Source organism: Pomacea canaliculata, linkage group LG11 (genome assembly GCF_003073045.1).
Source record: "Pomacea canaliculata isolate SZHN2017 linkage group LG11, ASM307304v1, whole genome shotgun sequence".
In the NCBI taxonomy this organism is placed as follows: domain Eukaryota; kingdom Metazoa; phylum Mollusca; class Gastropoda; order Architaenioglossa; family Ampullariidae; genus Pomacea; species Pomacea canaliculata.
In genome coordinates this window covers 8036234-8057352 of record NC_037600.1, presented here as the reverse complement: position 1 = coordinate 8057352, position 21119 = coordinate 8036234, and the positions used below count along the sequence as shown (strand labels likewise).

Sequence of the window (21119 nt, the reverse complement as noted above, 5' to 3'; positions counted from 1 at the left end):
TAACAGAATAATTAGCTAGAATACGGACTACATTTTTGTCAGTTATATTAGCGGAAACAATGAATTCATGACCCAACTGGAATTTTGTGTATTTATGTACATTAATGTTTCAAAGAATTTCTGCATCCTCGAAAAGTCAAAGATTTCTTTTCCTAAAATCTCCAAGACCATTTGCGTTAAGGGAAAAGATTCTAAGATGTTTACTTTCTGTCATCAGAAAATGCATAATCAATCTCTAGTAATGGGTGAGAAAAAATTATTATTGCATACATCAGTGCAGCACAAATACGGAGCAAGTCATTCAAATTTAATTAACTCCGGTGTATAGCATAAAAGAGGACAAATGATGAACATACAAACTCACGCATGTCCAGGCGCACTTATCTTTCACCATTCACAAATACGGTACACAAAAATTCATACAATCGGAACACAGTCCAGCATAAAATTCGTTCATAATGAGAGTTTAATATTTAAAAAAACCTCATTAGACAAAGAGTACATACCGATCAGATCCGCTACCAATGTTCATACATGTATGAAGAATTATAAAGGTCAGTCACTCGATGAACATGTCCAACCACTGAATGTGAATTTTACAACACATCGTATCAAACATTTCTATAAGATTGTTGCCAAGTTGTTATTAGGTACGTTGCCCTGCCCACTGTAGAGGTCTACACCGTACACGGGGTGGAGGTGCGTTTCTTGAGGAGGGCCTCAAAGCTGTGGTCACCGGGCTACAAATTATGAGCCGCCCCCGCAACGGCTCCGGCAGCGAAGATGAAGATCGGTGGACGCCTTGCAGTCAAATAAAGAATGGAAACTATCAAGACCTCCCGCGCTAGAGAGCGAGCTTGCCACAGACTTTCAAAAACTCATCTCGAGGATTAAGCCAGACCAAGGTATGTTTATCACCAGTTCTTTGAAGACTTTTGAAACTTACTTTGGCTCTCGTGAATAATGCCAATAGTTTAGTCTAAACAGACCAAAAAAAAAAAAATGTAGGAAAGTTTCTGCTTTGATCTTTTTTTCCTTTTGTTCGTCTTTGAATTTTTTTCTTTCTGTTTTTCTCCGATGTACACCGCATTGTTTGCTTTTTAGTATTTGTGTTTTGTAGAAAGACAAAAGTAAGGCTTTCCCTCTGTTTTATACGTATAGCAAGAATAGAGGGCTAATTGGCTTATTCATTTTTTTACCCCCTGTAAACAAAGATAAGAGAAGGGTGGCACTGATGACCACAGATACTGTACTGTGTTTTTAAAAGTCGACATACTTCGTCAAGACAATTTTTCCTGGAATATGAAAATTAACAACGTTTTAATTAAAACAGTTTTTTGTTTGAACCCGAAGGGTGATCTGAATTTGATTAGTTGTGTTTGACCTATCAAAGTTGTAACAACGAATAAATTTACTTATCATGTAATAAACAGGTTTTTTTTTTACCTAATCTGAACATTATAAGCTTTATTGGATTTATTAAAAAAATGTCATTGACTCAAAACGACCTACTTTTATTTTTCTCTTATAAACCGCACATTGGAGCTGTAATGCACGTGGGCTAGTATTTATCAAGCAACCTTTTACCATACCGAGGTGGGTAAATCGGCGAAATTTATATACCCGGTATTTATGGACTTAGGGTTGGGCTAAGTAAGTTATCTTATCCCCCGCTAATTTATCAGACTGACTTCCTCCCGGTAACCTTCTTCACCGTATTATAGTAGCGAATGTTACTGATTTGATTCAACATAAAGAAAACCTAATCTTACCAGACCTAACAAATAATTGGACAGATGCAAAGATACACAATTGTTTGGTACATTTTTTTAATTGAATACACAATCGGAGAGTAGCAGACGCCATGACAACTGAACTTAGCATCGCATGGTTTGCCTTTTTTTCAGTGTCATTGTTGATTGTTAAAACGACAGTTAATAATTTTTGTTTGTATAATAATAATTTCAGAATAAATAAATTCGGTTCTCCAAAGTCTTGACTTCTTTTTCGATTTTAAAAATGTTTCTCTTTTTAGTTGTATATTTCGCTTAACTTCTGGCAAATTAACATATGCGCAGTAGAATCTCAATTCAAAAATTCCCTTTGTGTTGTTATGTTTCTGCATTAATTAATTTACATTAATTTAATCACGAATGTCTCACGAATCTGGAGTTATTAATTTGCCTGTTGGGTTAATTTAACCTCATAGTTTCCCCTTCCCAAGTTAGGAAAATTTTACTAATGAGTCATGGCACTTGATAGAACTGACTGAATCAGTGCTCCATGGTCGACTTACTCCAAATTTAATTATATGATAATCATGCTACACAGTAAAACAACTGTTGCTCTTATCTGTTGCTGGACGCAATGCCTCTGTTGTTAAGTATAACTTTTGTTACCACTTACATTAAAAAAAAAATTTTTTCTACTTTTTGGCATTTAAAAAATTACAATTGTAACATTATCACTCAATATCTAATTACTCTAGCTAAATTTCCTTCAGTAATTTTCAAGAACAATATATATATATAAACAAAACGCTTAATAATTTTCTTAGTTTATATATATATAATTCTATACATGTACTTAGTCCTTTTGCAGTTAGGAATTTATTAAAGTAGAAAAATGACTGTTGCTGGAACTGAGAAAACTGAGAAAACTGAGAAAGAAATGAGAGCTGTTTTTCTTTGTTGAAAGAAGGGTTAGGGTTAGGTAGTAGAAGGGAAAAAAAGAAAACTTGGAATGCCCCATTTAGTTACGTTTGCATTCTTTACATGTTCAGCACTTTCTAATGTTGATACTTTAATATTCAGATTTACTCCTTATGTTAACTTTCATTTCAGTTAAAAAAATATGTACAAGTTGTTTCGAAGTAATGCAGATAACATAGAAGATATGTTTCAGTCATATAAATATTTGACATATCTCACAACTGTATTTTCTGTCGAAATAAAATGCCATTACTTTGTATCGGTGAAGACGAGTTCCGAGTCTTTTCAATGCATAATACTTTACTTAAAGATCTACTAAAGTTAATTTTCTTGCTTTTTCCCTTGTCCTTTTTTTTGACTTGACCATTCTGAGTGAAAAAGCTAACTTCCAATTAACACATTTATTATCGAGATAATTAACTGTTAATTAAACGATAGGTGAAGACTAGAGCGATTAGAAAGGGAGAGCACTTTTGTATTTGCTCTCGCTTGTCTGCCCGGCGCAATGGCACAATAAGTCATGACCCCTCTGAAGGTATCTAGATGCAACTTGATGGATGTTGCTGTAGGAAAAAACTAAACAACAACGATAATAACGATGACAACAAAGACAGCAAAGATTGCCAAGACGACGAGCACCACGAAGACGATGAAGTCAGTGAAGACGACGGCCTTCCTTGCCTGACTTCCGTCAGTTACACGTCCATGTGGACAACAACACGAACGGTGACCCTTGTCGCATACCTTGCTTAGATCCCTAAGAGATCCCTGCTGCATAAAACTTTAGAAATGTGGTATCAGGAATTGTTAATTCTGCGACAATAATTTTTCTAGTCAGTCATTATTCCTCAATACACGCGCTCCTATGATTAAACGAAATATATCCTCATTATATTAAAGGTTTCCGCCAGGTAAAAATAGTTGATGATAGATAACTTTCTGTTTTGTCTCCCCGCCAACGCCTGGTTACAAATTTTGCCTCTGCTGGTGATAGACTGACCAGCTAGGCCTGTCCTAGTCGGTGGTTTCTTTGATCATTCAGTCTGTCCGTTAAGTCTGTCAGCTGTTTTTTTTTTCTACCGTCCAGTTCGTAGACCTATCTCTAAATGCTAGTGTTACCTTGAGAAGCAGCTACTTACCTGTCATAAACTACCTCTTCCCACGTGCAGTTCCAATAAATCAGAATGCTTATCGGCCTAGTTGCTATATGTATATCTCACCCATGTTAGGTTTAGGTTGCGAGCGACTAGTCGGCATAGAGTTTCATCCTATTTAATTGTCTTGTTGTGTATTGTACTTAGCCTTTTATAGATATTTGAGATTGTTTAGTATGAAGGATATCAAGTTTTTTGGCTTATCATTATATGATGTAGTATGTGGAGGCTGCTTCACATAGTCACATGACTACCAAGACTGAAGCTGCAAAACATGTCACGCGCATTTAAAAAAAAAAATCTCTTAATACAAAAATAGTAATCACCTTAGTTGAGAATCAGAAGGTGCTATCAAAGTTTGGGGGTATATTTGATTAGTCATTTCTTGTAAAATCTAGTTAACAGAGGGTGAGAAAATGTATACTAACTAGAGGCTGATATTGATATATATATAGAGAGATATTGTGTGTGTGGGTGAGTGAGTGGGTGTGTCCGCGCGCGCTTTGTCTCCCATTTTTATGCCAACGACAGACATGTACTAAAAGGGAGGACACTAACGTGCAGTCATGGATGATGTTCTGCTTCCGAACTCACAGCAAGCATCTAAAAGTGTCTATAGAGTTCTGATTTCCGAGAGCTTGGATAGGGCATTTGGTAGAAGAAACGTTGATTAACGCCCCCGCAAAGGGTGACAAGTCAGGAAGAAATAGCTGGGCTAAATTGAATGATTGCATCAAGGTGAAGGCGCAAATCACCGCTTCTGGGTCCTCCCTGGCTTGACACTTGGCCCCAAACAAAGTCTCTGCCTCTTTCGATTTTTCACCAAAAGGGGAAGCAATCTAAGTCGATGAAGGGCCTGTGTATCCCCCTCCCCTCAGTGGCGCCGCAATTGCCTCTTAGGAGCAGACGTGTCTATTCTGGGAGATGCTTGATGTCTGATATGCTCCCATTGATTCAAAAGGTTGTGTCTGGTCGTTCCTCGCTGTGGAGTGGAAATGTGGTCTCTTTATTGCACTCTTCCCTCTGACTTCATCCTTGTTGAATTCTTCCCCTTTTTCGGACTTTCAGACCTTGAAATTAATTGGGACTGGATTCAGTTATTTCTGTTGCAATAAAATAGCGAATGATTACAAATAGCTACGTTTGTATTTCGCCTTGATATTTTTTTATTGCATAATTCCTCTGGTACAGTCTCATATATAGTTTTATTCTTAAAAAAGCATGATTTTTTTTCTTTTGTCATTGTAGCTATTTCCCAGTATATATTTTAAAAGGTGTAAACTGGTGAGCCGAAATCGTAAACATTTTCTACAACTGACGACAGTTTAAAAATATTTGTCAGAAAAAAAACAGCGTGCCCGAGACGAGAGCTGAACCCCAGACAGCCAACCAGTCACTGTATTGGTGACAGGTACTGTTTCGCCACCGGAGGCGTCTGTGTGTGAGTGAGAGAGACTGAAAATGTGGGTCTGTCGAAATGGTTTTGAATGGAATCGCACCTGTATTTTGTCCTTGTTGAACTCATTTCCACACTCTAATTTCCTAAGGACATACCACGATGACTCCTTTGTCTGTGTCATTTTTATTGCCAGCAAGGAAATATTTGCTTATCATTCATTCCTTGCTCAAGACTGATGTATGACATCTTAAAACTGTAATACACCGTATGACCCTAGATTATCAAAGCAGTAAAAGTTCTTTAAGAGCAAATGCACGGTGTCGTGAGTATAAGATAATAGTTTCCTTGTGAGGAAGTTTTTCCCGAAATAACATCAAACAAACAGCTATTTTTCCGTTTTTCTTTATAGAAAGCACACTCTGCACATTACAAAAATAACGCCTAACATTAGAATCCAAATGGAAATCAATTCACGAAAAGCATTTAAAGCATATCTAAAAAAAAAAAACTGGCATCTTTCCCAGGAGTAACATCATTAAAATAACTTCTAAAATTGGCATCAAAATAAAAATCCATTCAGGAAAGGCATATGAAGCTTATGGACACAGTTAACATCTTCCCCAGGTGGGTGTAGATTGAACCCTCTTGGTTTTATGGGGTTTTAATCTCCTTTCATCTTCCAGGCCACCGGTCTTTTAATTACACCAGGTTTACCGGTGTCTTTCAAGCCTTAAATTTTGTTTTCAAGTACCTAAGCTAGATAATGTGCTTACGTTCCTTCATGTCGACAACAACATGAGTTTCTTTGCTTCGTCCCTTCCTTTATTCCCCACCCGTCACTACCACCCCTATCCTCCATGTAAGCAGAACAGGGTGCATTTTGCAGGAACATCCTACATGGTCTAGAGCCGAGCTGCACGAACCTTAACATGACAGGCCTCATGTAGAAGGACATATGAACACTCTCACACCTTCTTAAGTTAGTTCATTAATTAATTGGTTAATTGGTTTATATTTTTAATTCATAATGCTCCTTACGTCTTTGTGTCTTTAAATTGTGTTTATCTTAAATAAGACGGAGACTAACGTAACAGTAGAATGACATACGAAGACTCGTGCATCGGGGCCCTCAGGAGTGTGAGGCGACATATGTAAGGGCCTTCCGGAGAACCGCCATCCGCCACACTTCGATACGTCACTCAGAAAAGACGTTTGCTTCCCGCCCCCGCTGGCACACGACTTGATGGAGGAATGCGGTGCGCACAGGCAATTCCTGTTGGGCCACTCGTGACGTCGCATAATGCTGCTCGGTCCGTCTGCTTCTAGACATGCTCTTCTCCAGCAACGGAAAAACGATACGATTGAACATTTTATTGAGATTTCGTTGACGAAAATACATTTTGTAGAAAACGAGAAAAATGTTGACATTCTAAGGCTTTTCTAAGCCTGGCACTTCTAGAACCACCTCGCATATGACCAAATATGGCGAAATTGCGTGTAACTTTTGGGTCATTAAACTTTGGTCCAAATTAGTTTAATAAGAGATCTGTCAATGCGGTGGAAGTTTGGGGCACGTAGGAGGTTTGACTGCCGCACTTTGCCCGTTAAGAATGACTTTAAAGAAGAAGGCATCCACAGTGTAGTGCAAAGAACAGTCGACCAACAGAACAAAATTAATAAAAATAACAATAAAAGAAGTGGTGTTATTGACAGCCATAGCTTACAGCGCACTCCAGATGTACTACTTTGTGGGTGGATTCTCCTAGGCACAAAGACTCCTCAAACAAAAGGTTACAAAATGATGTCCAGAAGAACTATAACTGACATATTCAGACAATGCAAGTGCTATTATTGATGAGTATTCTGTTATAAAGCGAACTATTTCATTATGTAACCCATGGCACTTAAATCTGGATTCTGAAGACCATCCAGCAATTACTGACAATTTATATTTATTTTCTAGCTTATTCAGCGTAATTTTAATCTTTCACAGCATTCCAGCTTCCAGATTTTTCCATCTTCTATCTCCAAGCTTTAGTTTTCAATTGTCTTCCTGTTGACAGGCTGTTCCGTGCAACATCCGCTAGTCGGACCTGCGCGCTGCCGCAGGGGCCACGTTGGGCGAGCAGGTCCCTGTCAGCCTGTCTAATAGGACAGAATGCAGCAGACGACAGCGCCATCGTTTGTCGATATCGACTCGGGTCTCGTGTAGCGCCTACTTCGCGTCTTTCTCGATTGGCGAGAATAATGAAGAGCGATTTGTGCCGACAGGAAAGAAAAGGCAGTATCTGCATGGCATTCTCTTGTTCAAGTCGGGTGGGCTGAACGGCTTTACCGGCGCTTTGGACTTCCGGTTTTACAGGCGGGTCTAAATAATTACATCTTGAAAGGGGGAGAAAAAAAACTAGAGAGAGAGGACCAGAAAGCAGAAGAACAGCAAGTACTGGCAGTTTTGAAGCGAATAGTTGCATAATGACATGAGAGATGGAAGATAACTGGCTGATCACGCGCGGAGTTTCTGACTAATGATGTGCGGAATTTGTTGTGCGTGTGGAAATGGGGGTGGTGATGGTGGGGAGGGCAGTGAAAATATTATCAAAGTTGATAAAAGTTTGGGATTGGATCGTGGCAATGTATGTACAAGAGTGCTTAAGCATCCGTCTACCATGTCGCTCTGAATATATACACATAAATATAAATATATATCCATACGCGCAAACATACATTTACATAGATATACACACGCATACATACACATACATCCATAAACATACACACATATACGTACATACATGTATGGAGACATATACCTACACACATGCTTGTATCAAAACATATATACATGCATATATATATATACCTACCCGCATATATTCGCGTCTGCACAGACACACCCAGGGCTGGTTCAGTGCTTGGTTCAATGCGACTACTTGTCCATGTTTGACGAAGGTCGCAGACTAAAATTTTTGTCAAACGATTTGTCTTCTCAGCTACAGTCACTGACGAAGGTATGAGGATTCCACCCGAAAGCGCCGAGGGTTTACTTGCTATTTCTTGAGTGTTTATGATCAGGTCTCCTCCTGCAGTCTTAGTTCTTAGAGAATGTAAGGAAAGGTCGGTTTGGCAACGGAATCTGTGTTAGTCATCTCTCCCCCCCACACACACACACACACACAAAATGCAGTAATAAGCAAACTTTTTCAAACGCTCTAATTTTCTGCTCAAAACGTAAACAGGTTTCTTATTTTGTTCTATCTAAAATCGATCTGTCTTTCTCATTTTTTCTATCCACATAGAGAAACAGATATAGCTGACAGATAGGTCAGTCAACAGAAAAGCTCAGGTTTTATTTCCGCATTGCCTGTCCGTTTTTCCAGTGACGTCAGCAGTTAATACAATGAGTCGGCGGCCATGTCAATAATGCAGAGGTCATTTGAGACAAGAAAAACACAGAGAGACCAATCAGCGGCCATCTGCCGCATTAGATAAGGTGACATTACATTTCCGATTTTATTTATGTACAGCGTTAGGTAGGCGTTTGATGGAAAATTGTAAATGACTTTTTAAAGAGTGTGCAACTTGTTAACAAGGACGATGGACGTTGGACACAGAGAGAGAGAGATTTAAAAGAAAGAAAGAACAGAAAGAAAGAAAGAAAGAAAGAAAGAAAGAAAGAAAGGAAGAAAGAAAGAAAGAAAGAAAGAAAGAAAGAAAGAAAGAAAGAAAGAAAGAAAGAAAGAAAGAAGACAAAGGTAAAGAAGATGGAAAGGGATTAGGTGGGCAAATGAGGGACAGGCAAAATGCTGAGTAACGAACGGATGTATGTGGGAGTGGGAGTGCTGCCGGCAGGATTGATGTGGTGAAGGAAGACACGTGCGTGTACATAATCAAGACACTTGCGTGCACAGCAAAAAGTTTCCCTTTGCTTTTTAACTTTTCATTATTGCTATGCTTTCACACTTTTATGACCTTTAATACCTGAGGTTTCTCCGACAACCGTCATTTGGGTTCCATTAACTTATTTTTAATATCAAACTTTATACCTCGTCAATGATGGTGAGACAAAGTGTGAAGTCACGTGACTGCTGAGCTCGAAACTACAGCAAAAAGTCTGCTGCTCGAGGCTTGCTTTGGTCAATGACTAAATAAACCAAATGTTTGATCATTTTTATAGGGTAATAGTATAACTTACAACTGTTTAGGTCATGTTTGAATTTTGATAAAAATTATTTTCCTCCAATCACAATATTGTATTTGTTTCGCTGAAAGTTTAGGATTAGGATTAATTTTGGATTTGAGTTAAAGATAAATAAAAGTACAACGATCATTCTTTATTTAATACTGTGATAGGATAGAAAAAGCAGGGTAAACAAAACTGGATGATTTTCTACATTTCGAGTCAAAAAGAAAAATCTGCAGGTCTTCTACAAAGACACAAAAAGAGACAGAACGGTGAAATTACTGTACAAAAAGGGTGAAATATTTGCTTTTATTTACCGGGAGTTTATGCATGTAGAGTCATGAAGTACGTAAAAAAGTCTGTCAGTTATTCCTTTCGAAGAATGAATGAAGCTCATCGCGCAGGAGCGCTCAGTAGCGCAGTGGATAAAACACTCCTTGTCACCACTGCAGCGAGGGGCCCTGTGTTCAGATCCCGTCTCGGTACCCTCTTTGCATGTGATACCCGTTCGTGGGGCTGGGCGTCTGGGGGTTTCTCTAACTACTCCGGTGTCCTCCCCCCTCTCCCTCTTCCCCTATAGTGCGAAATTCCCTCAAGGTAGAAGCCCTTTTCTACTAAATCAACTAACCAACAAGCCAAGTCATCGTGATGTTTGCACAAGCTTCAACAAGGGATCACGACTGTTGAAATATTTAAAAGATTTAAAACTCTTGAGAATTGATTCGTCTGTTGGCATGACGGGGGCGGCTGTCGTACACTAAGCTCCCTGGGTGATGTTAGATTACATGATGCACGGAGAGAGGATGGGAAGAAGAGACAGAGTGGGAGGGGAAATGTTGTGTCAAAAGACAGTTATCTGATGTTAGCATGTCCTGATCGGAGATTTGAAACGAAGACCTTTTTTTTTTTAATCGACGTCGGAGTGTTTCTGCATGAGCAAGCCTTTTTATTTCCTGTTTCTATCAAAGCAGTCACCCACGAGCATGCACGTGCATCTCTGATTCAGTTTCTCTCTCTTGGGAGTGTGTGTGCACGCGCGTGTAAGCTTTTGTATGTGTATGCGTATGTGTGCATGTATGATTAAATGTTTCTGAAGGATTTGAAGTGAAAAAAACAGATAAAACAACTAGAGGTACAGTGAATTAAAAAGAGAAATGGTAGGAAGAACAAAGAAAGTTTCCTCTTTACTTCATCTTCAGCTACCTAGCATACAATCTACACAGCCCCCCAAACCCCACCCCACTCTGTCTTAAAGTTATTTCCGTCCCCGCGGTCTCTTGTCAGGCTAAAAATAACCTGTGATTTACGCTCCAACGAGGCCTCGACGAGCTGAGATGAAGCGAAGGGAGAAGAGACAGAAAGATGTTTGTAACGTCATCATCCAGCTGCACGCCAGGCTGCGCGCGCCGCCCATTCATACTCAGCGTCCTGATCAACGCCCACGCTGCGAGATCGATCTCCTGTAAAGGTGGACAGCAGCCCGTCCCGTCATCCTACATGTCGTCCTCATTTTTCTTCTTTCTATGTTGCACCTCCCTTGCAGAACTCCGCTAGTGTCATGTGCAAGTGGAGGATTGGCGAGAGCCGGGTGTCGACTCGGTGCGTCTTCTGCTTTCGTGTCTTGGCAGCTGACCGTTAAGATGTACGGCAGCAGGTATCTTGGTTCTTAGATGTAGTTTCCGTGGGGGACACATTTGTCACAACCCGGTGGACAGGGGGGACAGGGGGTATGTAAGGGGGAAGGTAGGGTTAGGTATTTCGTTCCATCTGTAATCTCGTTTTATGAGTGTTACACAAATAACACGCGTTGAATCTATCTGAAGCTGAACAGTTTGTAAGTGGATTGGTTTTGGGTTTAATTTTTTTTCTTTGATTTATTTTGTTCGTTCTTTAATTCATTTTTTTTTCATTTCTTTATTTCTTTCAATTTGATCGTTCGTTCGCTCCTTTCTTTCCTTATTTTTTTTTCTTTTGCTCCATCATTCGTTAGTTTGTTCATTGCTTTCTCCATTTCTTTCCTTCTTTTAGTCATTCATTTTCTTCTTTCTTTTATTTTTTCTTTCTTTGTCTACATACAACTCAAGCATAATCATTTCTCAGTCTCAACTTTGTTACAAGATCATTGCTCCGCTCCTTTGTTTTGACGAGCTCTGTGAGTCCTGCACTTTCACGTCACTTGACTATTTAACGGTCAACCCTCAAAGCGCATGCGCACGCGCAAATTGTTGACGTATATGGCTGTATATATACACCTATCATTTTTCATTTCTTCCTAGACCACCATAAACACTCACAGACCGTTAGGGCAAGGTTACGTGTGAACACCAGCTGTGACGTATGCGCGTCCGAGACTTCGCTGCCACAAGCAACGTGTGCGACTTTTGTTTCCACTTGTTCTGCTCACTGCCGTCGCTGGAGTTGGCGTTAGTCTCAACATCTAACGGACTTTCCCCCACCGAGGTTCTTCTGACCACATCTGCCAGTACGGAGTGTAAGATGACAGTGTGATCAACGCACCAGGTAAGAAAGAAATACAAAACAACTTTTTTGATCGCTTTTACAAAATAAAATTCTTTGTTTTTCCAGAGTTTTCAAAATCAAATAATGTTTAATAATTTTAAACGAACGCTGAAATGTCTCGGATAAATGTTAATGTTTTGTATTTGAAACTGAAAATCGTTTCAATGCACATTGTCTTTACGGATGGGACATCATTTTTAATTTTGGTAATTGAAAATATATTTTCAGGGACGAAGTACTTAAAATCTTTTTATCAAGACATTTTTCAGAAACTGTAATTACAATAAACATTTATAAACGTTTATTACCTTTATGTACATACCATAAACACAAAATTCATATAGAAAAATGATTTTATGTTTGATCTTTTTTTCTTTTATATCTTCCGTAATAAATCTTGTATATATATATATATATTTTTTCATCTCCTTTGTGAAAAAATAATAACTATATCTTCTGCATATAATAGAAAAAAAAGAAAAACAATTTGTTCCAAAAATAAAATAACTCGGAGGTTGGCAAAATAAACTAGAATTGTGCAGCAATGATGAGCAGGGAATATTGCCCCGAGATTTTTTTTCAGATTACTTTGCACGTTCTCAGAATAACTTTAATGGTGGCCCATTCTCCATGTCTGCATTGTTTTTGTAATCTTTTATCAATCTTTTAGCGAGTCTTCAGACAACAAGACACTCGAGTTTTCTCGCATGCGGGGAGTCTTGATAATCAGATGAAACAATTTATTCATCCGGATAATTATCGGTGGAGGATTTTTTTTGAAAATAACTGCCCCTTAGTAACTAGAGAGCTGAAGATTATTTTACTGTAAAAGCGCAAGTTATTTTCTCCATTTATGGCGACCCATCCCTGCTTGCACAATGCCGTCCATTCCTTGTTTGTCGAGGCGAAGTCTTGCGTGGGAGGAAGGAAAGATGGAAGGAGGAAGTTTACGAGGTGGCGTGTGTGCTTTTCTAATACCGATTCTTCTTCCTCATCTTCATAATATCTTCATATCTTCATAATAATCTTCCTCATCTTCATAGGTTATCGATATTATCTCTAAACGTCCTCGGTTATTTTCATCAAAATGCATGGTCAGGATTCTGTGGAGAAAGGATTGATCACTAAATTTAGAGAAGTCGACCTCGGACGCCACTGTGTTGCGAAATTTTCTCGGCGGCTAGGAAGGAGTGGAGGATGTGAGCACTGAACTGATACTGTTCTCTCTCTCTACATATATATTCTCTTTCCTGCCTTCTTTCCTGAGCTCAAATATTTTCTGTCTTTCTGTCTTGAGCAAATATTTTCTGTCCTGAACCCAAAATAGTCTTCCTGTCTCCCATGAGTCCCCTGGACCGCCTCCTTGACTTGCGCACTGATATGTTCTATCTTTCTATCTTCTGTCTTTTCTACTTGCCTGCTTCCTTTATCAGGCACAATTTTTTCTTTGTCAATCTCTTTTTTATAGCATAAATATTGTCTCCTCTTTACAACCTATTTGCCACGGGCAGAAATCTCATATTGTTCTGTCTTGAGACCAACATTTTCTTCTTCTGAACTTGTTCATTGACATTTTCTTCTAAGCCTGGGGCTAATATTTTGTCTATGGGTCTTGGGGAAATAATCTCTGACTTCATCACAAATATATTTTTCTTCTGTACTGTAAGTTCATGTCCACTGCCTGCTTGCCGACTGGTCGTTTAATCGTCCAGTTTGTCTTAACCCATCTGCTTGTTTTTTATCTACCCCCTGACTTTCCGACCCTTGGAGTAAACCTAGGGAAGGGAACAACCAAGTGACTACAACACTGAGATGTGACGGCGGAGACGTGCACAGTCGCCGGTTCGGAATCCGTATGGCGCAGCCTACTTTCCTTCAGTCAAAGCAGATATTCAATGGATATTTGACCTCTTAGAAGGTTGAGAGAAGCGATAGTAAACGCATGGACACCGTTCTCATAAAAAATTGGCTCCGAAAATTGAATGGGCAGCTTACCTCTTAGAGGGCTGGAAGAATGGAAGGCAGCCCATGGACACCGCCCTCATAAAAGAAATCCGACTCTAAAAGCCCGGTCTTTAACATATCATGCCCAAAAGATCAGAAGGGTTAGGGAAATACCATTTTGAAACCCTTTCATTCAGATTCGAGACATGGACTCTTCCAGCTAACAGAAAAAAAGAATTCAATCTTACGAGAATAAATTCCTGATAAGCTGACTTTGGGTAGAGTTTTCTAAATAGAGCATAAGACTGGAACGAGGAACCCGTTCTGGCAAGAGGTCAATTGTCTGATTCAATCACATGACCTGGCACAACCGTCCATGCCTGCGTCCTTCATAGTGTCCTTTATGAATGCTCTCGCTGAGCTGGACATAAACTGGTTGATGAGTAAACAGAAATGGACGGGGACCCTACAATGCATCATCGGCTTACGGCAGTTCAAAAAAAAAATAAAAGGCTCGTGTTTGAGCCTTTTGAACCTTTTGAGCCGCTCCATCCATCCAACCTGGCCCCCATCGCCAACCGCCTTTTGACGACTGGCTGAACTGGCTGACCAGTCAGAGAGCCAGTACAGCTAAGAGCAGACCTGGGCAAACGAAGGCCCGCGGGCCGGATCCGGCCCGCCTCCTGTCTCTGACCGGCCCGCCCGCTGGCCGCCCACCAGTAAATATACTATACATACAGTATTGGGTAAAACTGAGTTAACTATATTAGTCCGGCCCTCTAGAACCATCCCAGTTTCTCATCCGGCCCTCTAGAACCATCCCAGTTTCTCATCCGGCCCTCTAGAACCATCCCAGTTTCTCATCCGGCCCCTTGGGAAAATTAATTGCCCACCCCTGGCTAAGAGGAATGAGGGAATAAGATCATTCTCGAGAATAAATATTCTATCTCTCTGCTTTTAACATGCCAGTGAGTGGCTGCTGTGATTGAATAAACTGATTTAAGCAATTTATCGCACTCTCATCTTAATGGACAAAAACGCACTTCTTGAAAAAATGAAGAAATGAACTAAAATGTTACAGGTTGTGCTTCTTGACATGACTAGCCTCTGAATTATTTACCGGAACTAAATTACTGTTCTAACAATTTCCTGATTATGCAACAACTTAGTTATAATGTCGATTTTTTTAATTTAAAAAACTTCATGAAATGGACAATTGCTGGGTGTGCCAGTACAGAGAACCTACCTCACACAGTGCATTAGCACGCCATTAAATGATTTTTGCTTTTGTACAGTTTTTAGTCGTTTGAGACATGTTCACGCACAAAAAATTAGGGATTTTTTTTTTTACTTGCATGCATGTTCACACATACCCCAAGGCCCAACATGTTATGAAACTAAAAATCTCAGTGACAAGAGGAAATAACTTATGTAGGGTAGTGCAACTCCATCCTCTTCTTTCTCTACTCCTTACTTTTTTCTTATCGCTAGTCTTCCCTTTCCTCTTTCCTTAAATTATCGCTTTCAGAACCAGTCCCAAAATTAAAACTTAAAATGACGGAAATAAATGAGACTGTGCTCTTTCGTGTGAACGTCCATATTATATGTATATGGGGAGGAGGAGTGTAGTGCGCGCGCATGTTCGTAACTCCTAATTGTTCTGAACTCAACTGTCACGAGCAGCATCCCAATCTTTGTAAGAGGCGGACGACGAGACACCTGACACGATGAGACTGAACGTGATTCTCACCTGCCTGACGCTCTGTGTTCTGCACGGAGCCGTCAAAACAAGACGTCACTTCCTGTTTTCTTCTGCCAACCGTCCCTCGTCCACAAGAGCTTGGGGGAGCTCAGCCCTGCAGGCATCCGAACTGTGGGATGCCATAAACTCGACAGAAGGTATTTATAATTTTAAATTGCACCACGGTTACATGAAACTGCAGATGGCAACAGGATTCAGTCTTCTTTATTTCTTATTTTTATTCCTTTACTTTGATATGTTTGGTTTTTCTGTGTGTCTGTTGGTCTTTTCCTCTTTTCTCTTGTTTATTTCAATCACTATTTATTATTATTTAAACAAAAACTCCATTGAGTCTGATATCTTTTATTTCACGATTATTTGTATTTTGTTTCTCCTTTAGTTTTATTTTTTTTTAATTTAAATAAAAATATTTAACTGACGCCAATATTATTATTAAGCTACTACAGAGAATTGTTTGCCTTTGTTTCACATTTTCGATTATTCTCTCAGCTTGTTCTTTCTTAAATACAACTCATTCATAAGAACAAAAGCTGCCAATGTAGAGTTAAGTATTTCAAATTTAAGGGTGAAAGATATAAATTATTTAGTAAATTAATATTTCAGTCAATAAGTAAGTAGTTCTAGAATAATTCGGTGAGAAGACTAAGGATGACACTAAATGACAAGAGAGAGAGAAAAGAAGGGCATGACACAACATCGCCAGTAACAAATGGAAGCGTCCAACAACCAGAATCATTGAAGGAGACATTCTATTATAATGCTGATTTCAGACAGGAATAATTGTTTTGTTGGTTTCCATGCAGCCTAGGAAACACAATATAAACGACAAATATTTCAATGTTACATGAGCTCAAGAATTCTATTTTTAAATATAGTAAGCTTTTATAGACATCTTGCAGAAGCCTTTTCAATGCATTGCAATTGATGGCCATGATGAGGACTTCCAGACTTCATGACGCACGTGATCTGAAATCCTATACAAAATTGAATAAGTGTTAGGAACCGTTCTCTCTTCGTTGGAATGTGCTATCGTTTGGCTAATAATTTTCTTCTCTTCTTATTTTTCTGCTGTACAGAAAATCCTTCCGATGTAGTCAGATACCTCATGGTTCTGCAGCCAGGCGACGGGTATCCTTCTTGGGTCCAGCCCCAGGCACCGGAGACGCCATTACTGGGGACAGTATTTCCCGTGCCGTGGAAACGGTTGTTGCCAGCACCGAAGATCGGCTTTTTGGAACTACTTTCTCGACATCGGAGCCTTAAGCAGGTAGCAGCCAACAGTATGCCCGAGCAGCCCATGATTGCTGCTGCCTCCTTCCGCAAGAGGGACAGATATAACTGTGATCTTTCCCGCGTTTCCATTCAGATGATTATAGAGTACCTGAGAACAAGGAGAATATGCGGCTTCCGTGTGAACCAAATGCGTTTCGCACTGGGAGGAAAGTAGAGAAACTTCAGGTCCACCAGTGAGAAGTCACGTCCACAAGATGGCGTATACACGGCAACAACAGATGCACATTGAACACCTAGTTCTTTTTTTATTTTTATTTATTTTTTTTTTACCTGAGGGACGTTTTCAGTTTAGTGAAGATTTCTCAACGAGCAGGCTTCACAGATACTGGAAAGTATAAATTTGTTTTCAGTGAATGGTATAATTTACTGATTTGCTGTTAAATCTTTAAAGGAAACTGCTTAGTACCTCCCCCAGAAAAAAAATGGGCGAACATTGCTGACAATTATTTTCGGTCTCTTTTCAGTGGTTTATAAATGTTGGATGTTGACTTGTCTGCTTGCTGTTAATCTTTGATACCGCAAACAGGGTAGGCTACGATAGCATATGTTTTAATTTGGTGCAACAATAACAACAACAACAACCATTCCCAATATTTCTTAATGATAACGAGTGTGTAGAAAAAGCCCGATGCTTTTGTCTTGCTGTTTAACGGAAGCTGACATTATACATTCAAGAAATTCATCTCATTTTCTTCCTTTCTGGTAACATTAAAGGCAATATTTTTATTTCCAGCAATCATACTAGTAAGCTTAATACTTGCACAAATAGTTTTTAAATACCAAATTCTGGTAAAAAAAAATTGATACTTTGCTATCAGCAATGACGATTTGAGATAAACTACCGCCATTTTTTTTTTTCCTTGCGACATTTTGGATTTTGTCTTCTTCACTCTTTTTCTATTTTCTAATTTATCTATCTATCCGTTCGTTCGTTCGTTCGTCCGCTTGCCTGTATGTTTGTCTACATTCCATGTGTTGTGTGCGTGTGCGTGTGTTTGCTAGTTTCAGCGAATAAATTTTGGGAGGGTCGAAAGATGTCTGTCCCGTTTTAACTGTTATTGTCATTTAAAATATAATAAACACCTAAATTTCTCTTTTAAAGGGATTTTTAGGCACCAAAACATATTTCTTCTATCATTCGCAATTAAGGACGGTTTCTTAGACCGAGGGCGATGACATTCGCTTCTAAGATGGCGTCTGATGTTAAGAGTTCTGTAAACCTGCGTCCTTAGTAGCGCTATTTCTTGAACCTCACCTCAAGTGAAATGCAAGACTTGAGTGTTGCTTTTTCCCTTTCTTTTTGTCCACACTTTTTTTTTTCAAACCTGCATGTTTGGACACTCGTATCCTTGCATAAACAACACAGGGTAGGTTGCTCCTCGTTGTACATGATAGTTTATTTATGTGTTTATGCATCTAAACCAGCGCAAAGCAAGTCATGTTTGCGAATGAAAATGGAGATGGTTGTCAATTGTTTAGATAGTTTAGCAAAAAATTAAACCTTGACTGACTGATTAACGCATTTCTGCTCTGCTGCTCTGCTGATTTCACGGAAAGACGAGCTCTTCCACACACTCAAAAAAAAAATGTTTGGCTCGGCTCAATACAAGATTCTACATGCGGTCGTCTCAAGGAAGACATTTCGTTCTCGAGATACAGTCTCCAAAATTCACTGGAGAGGTTGAAAACATTACATCCCATACTAAGATGGAATCTTTGCATTGTCAATGTTATAGCCAGTGAATGAACTAGAACAAAGTATTACCCGAGCTTTTTGTAAGGGACACGCAATTCCTTTTATTTCTTATCTGTTCGTGAATCATATTTTTATAGTGTGTATCTCGAGAACAGAAGCTATTTGCTCGGATTTCATGAAGTAGAATTTTGTACTGAGCTCAGCGCAGTCGATATCCCAAAGATTTAACAGATAGACATATAAGTTAACTTTGCGTTAAAACAGTATTATTATTAAAATCCACCCATACGTTCAACGGCAGATATGTCTCTTAATATGTCTAAATGATTAAATTGTTTGCCTTTTTTCATTTTGAACAAAATGTCCTCTTCAGTTGTTGATTTCGTATTAGATTATCTGAGGACTTCTTCTGATTAATGGTCAGCAAAATTTTCTTTTCCATAACCAAGGACTTGAATCCTTTCTCTCGCTAATTTTTGGAATAAATGTAAGGAGCACTCTGAAAATCTTTACGTTAGGATACGAAGACGTGTTTTTTTGATGTAAGGAGTGAGAACACACACACACACACTCGAGACATATCTGAACACATTAACATTGCTATGACAACCTTCCCGTTCTCTACCCACTTAACATTAAACATCTAAGTTAGTTGCCATGGAAGTTCACAGAAAATTCGCCTATTTGCTCCTCAATGTATTTTTTTTTTCCTCGGCCAAACAAAATATTTTTTTGTCACCCACTATACTCTCACAGTTCACTAGTTTCACCGTTGCTTGGGTTTCAGGGCAAAGTCAGTAGAGGAGGGAGTGGGGTGAAGAACCAAATTTTGTTCTCATACCCCTTGCGATAATTGTTTTTCTTTGGTCATCTATCTTTCAAATCCCTTGACATCACTTTCATTCGTCCGCCATTTCCCCCTCCTACGCTGGTCTCGACTGCTGCTTATTAAGAAATACTTGGTCTCCTTATCACATTATAAAAGTTATTAGAAAAGAAATGCAGAAGACCCTCAGTTCTTCTATCTCCGTTTTTGCTCATTAGTCGACACCCACAGGACTGCCCTGGACCTCAGACTTTGTCCCTCAATCAGTTGATGACTGTATGATGTATAATTATGATCGGATCCCGTGTGTGTACAGCATTAGTAAGTTTTTATTTTTGCTTTTCTCGGGACAGAAGCACATTATACACAGCTTTTAAAAAGCTGGGTTGCTGTCAAAAATTAAATGTTCTGATTAACTGGATTGGCTGTGTAGCTGATGAAAGATCACGTGATACCGCTTCGTGGCACTGGATGCGGCAGTGAACAGCTAGAGGCTGACTATGTGAGCGAACTGCAGTTAGAAGAAAGAAAGCTTATATTGTTGTTTACGGTGCATCTTTTTCGATAATGGCTGTATCCAAAGTTAACAATGTTTAGTACTTGCACAATGATGGTTTCATAGTCCCCTTGTAAATTTTTTTCTTTGTCACCACTTTAACCTCTCTATGGTGCACACACACACACATCTATCATATAATCTGAAGATTTCGAATGTTTTCATTGTCCTAGAGATTTCCCCCTAAAAACTTCCCAATCAGATGCTTTTTTATTTTCATCATTTATATGTTATCATTAGATGTAGCAGTCTACAGGTTACAGCATTTCTAAAGAATGGCATTCTGAGGAAAGTGTATGTGCGTGTGTGTGTGTGTGTCGGGGGGAGGTAGGGTGGTGGTCATGGTCCACAACACAGACGAGGACTTGCAGACGACCAGCCAGCTTATTACACGCCAGCCTTGTTTCTGTCAGCAAGATGGCGCTGTGTGTTTATTAACGACTTTCTTTAATATTTATGTAGAGTTGTACACATTATCTTTTTTGTAAAGTTTCTCATTGTTTCGATCTGCAGGATATTAAAAAGATTAAAACTGATTTTATATGACCGTGTCTGCTTTTTCTTTCTCTCTCTCTCTCACTTTCTTTTTAAACCTTTCTTATAAGGATTATTGCAACAGTCTCTTCGATCCTCGACTACCATCTCGACAATCTAAACAGGGCTTTGGGTTCGTGCGTGCACTCTGGTGTTTGTCTTTGCTAACAAAGTCATAAACTCTGGTCAGATCGATGTGTCCTCCCCCAACTCTCTTCAATGGCATCCCCCGTTCGTGTTCTAGAGTCCAGCAGACTCTCAGCTTCTCGCTTAAGTTCTCAGTCCCAAGGCACTGAGTATCTACTACAGATATTCTCCTCGTCCCCCAAACAGCATCCCGTTATTTGCACACGTCTCTACAGTCTCGCTATTTTTTGTTTGGGGGGAGGGGAGGAAGGGAAGATGGGGAGAAGAATAGTCCTCTATATATAATGTTTCCCTGCAGTTTGTTCTATTATTTTATTCTAGGGGTAGAGCGTGGGTGGGAGGTGTAGAGGAGATCGATGGAGCTGAGTTATATTTTGTGATCGCGTGTTCAGTGCAG

At 39.4% G+C, this 21119-nt stretch overlaps 1 long non-coding RNA gene across 2 annotated transcripts; it reads left to right on the top strand.

Moving 5' to 3' along the window:
• Positions 1–609: 609 nt before the first annotated feature.
• Positions 610–20878, top strand: LOC112576326. 2 transcript variants are annotated; one of them, XR_003101806.1, is made up of 4 exons: positions 610–905; positions 11721–11964; positions 15592–15807; positions 16747–20878. It is a non-coding gene; the product is annotated as an uncharacterized LOC112576326 (long non-coding RNA). The 2 variants fall into 2 exon arrangements; XR_003101805.1 differs by lacking the exon at positions 610–905 and adding an exon at positions 10987–11086.
• Positions 20879–21119: the final 241 nt, after the last annotated feature.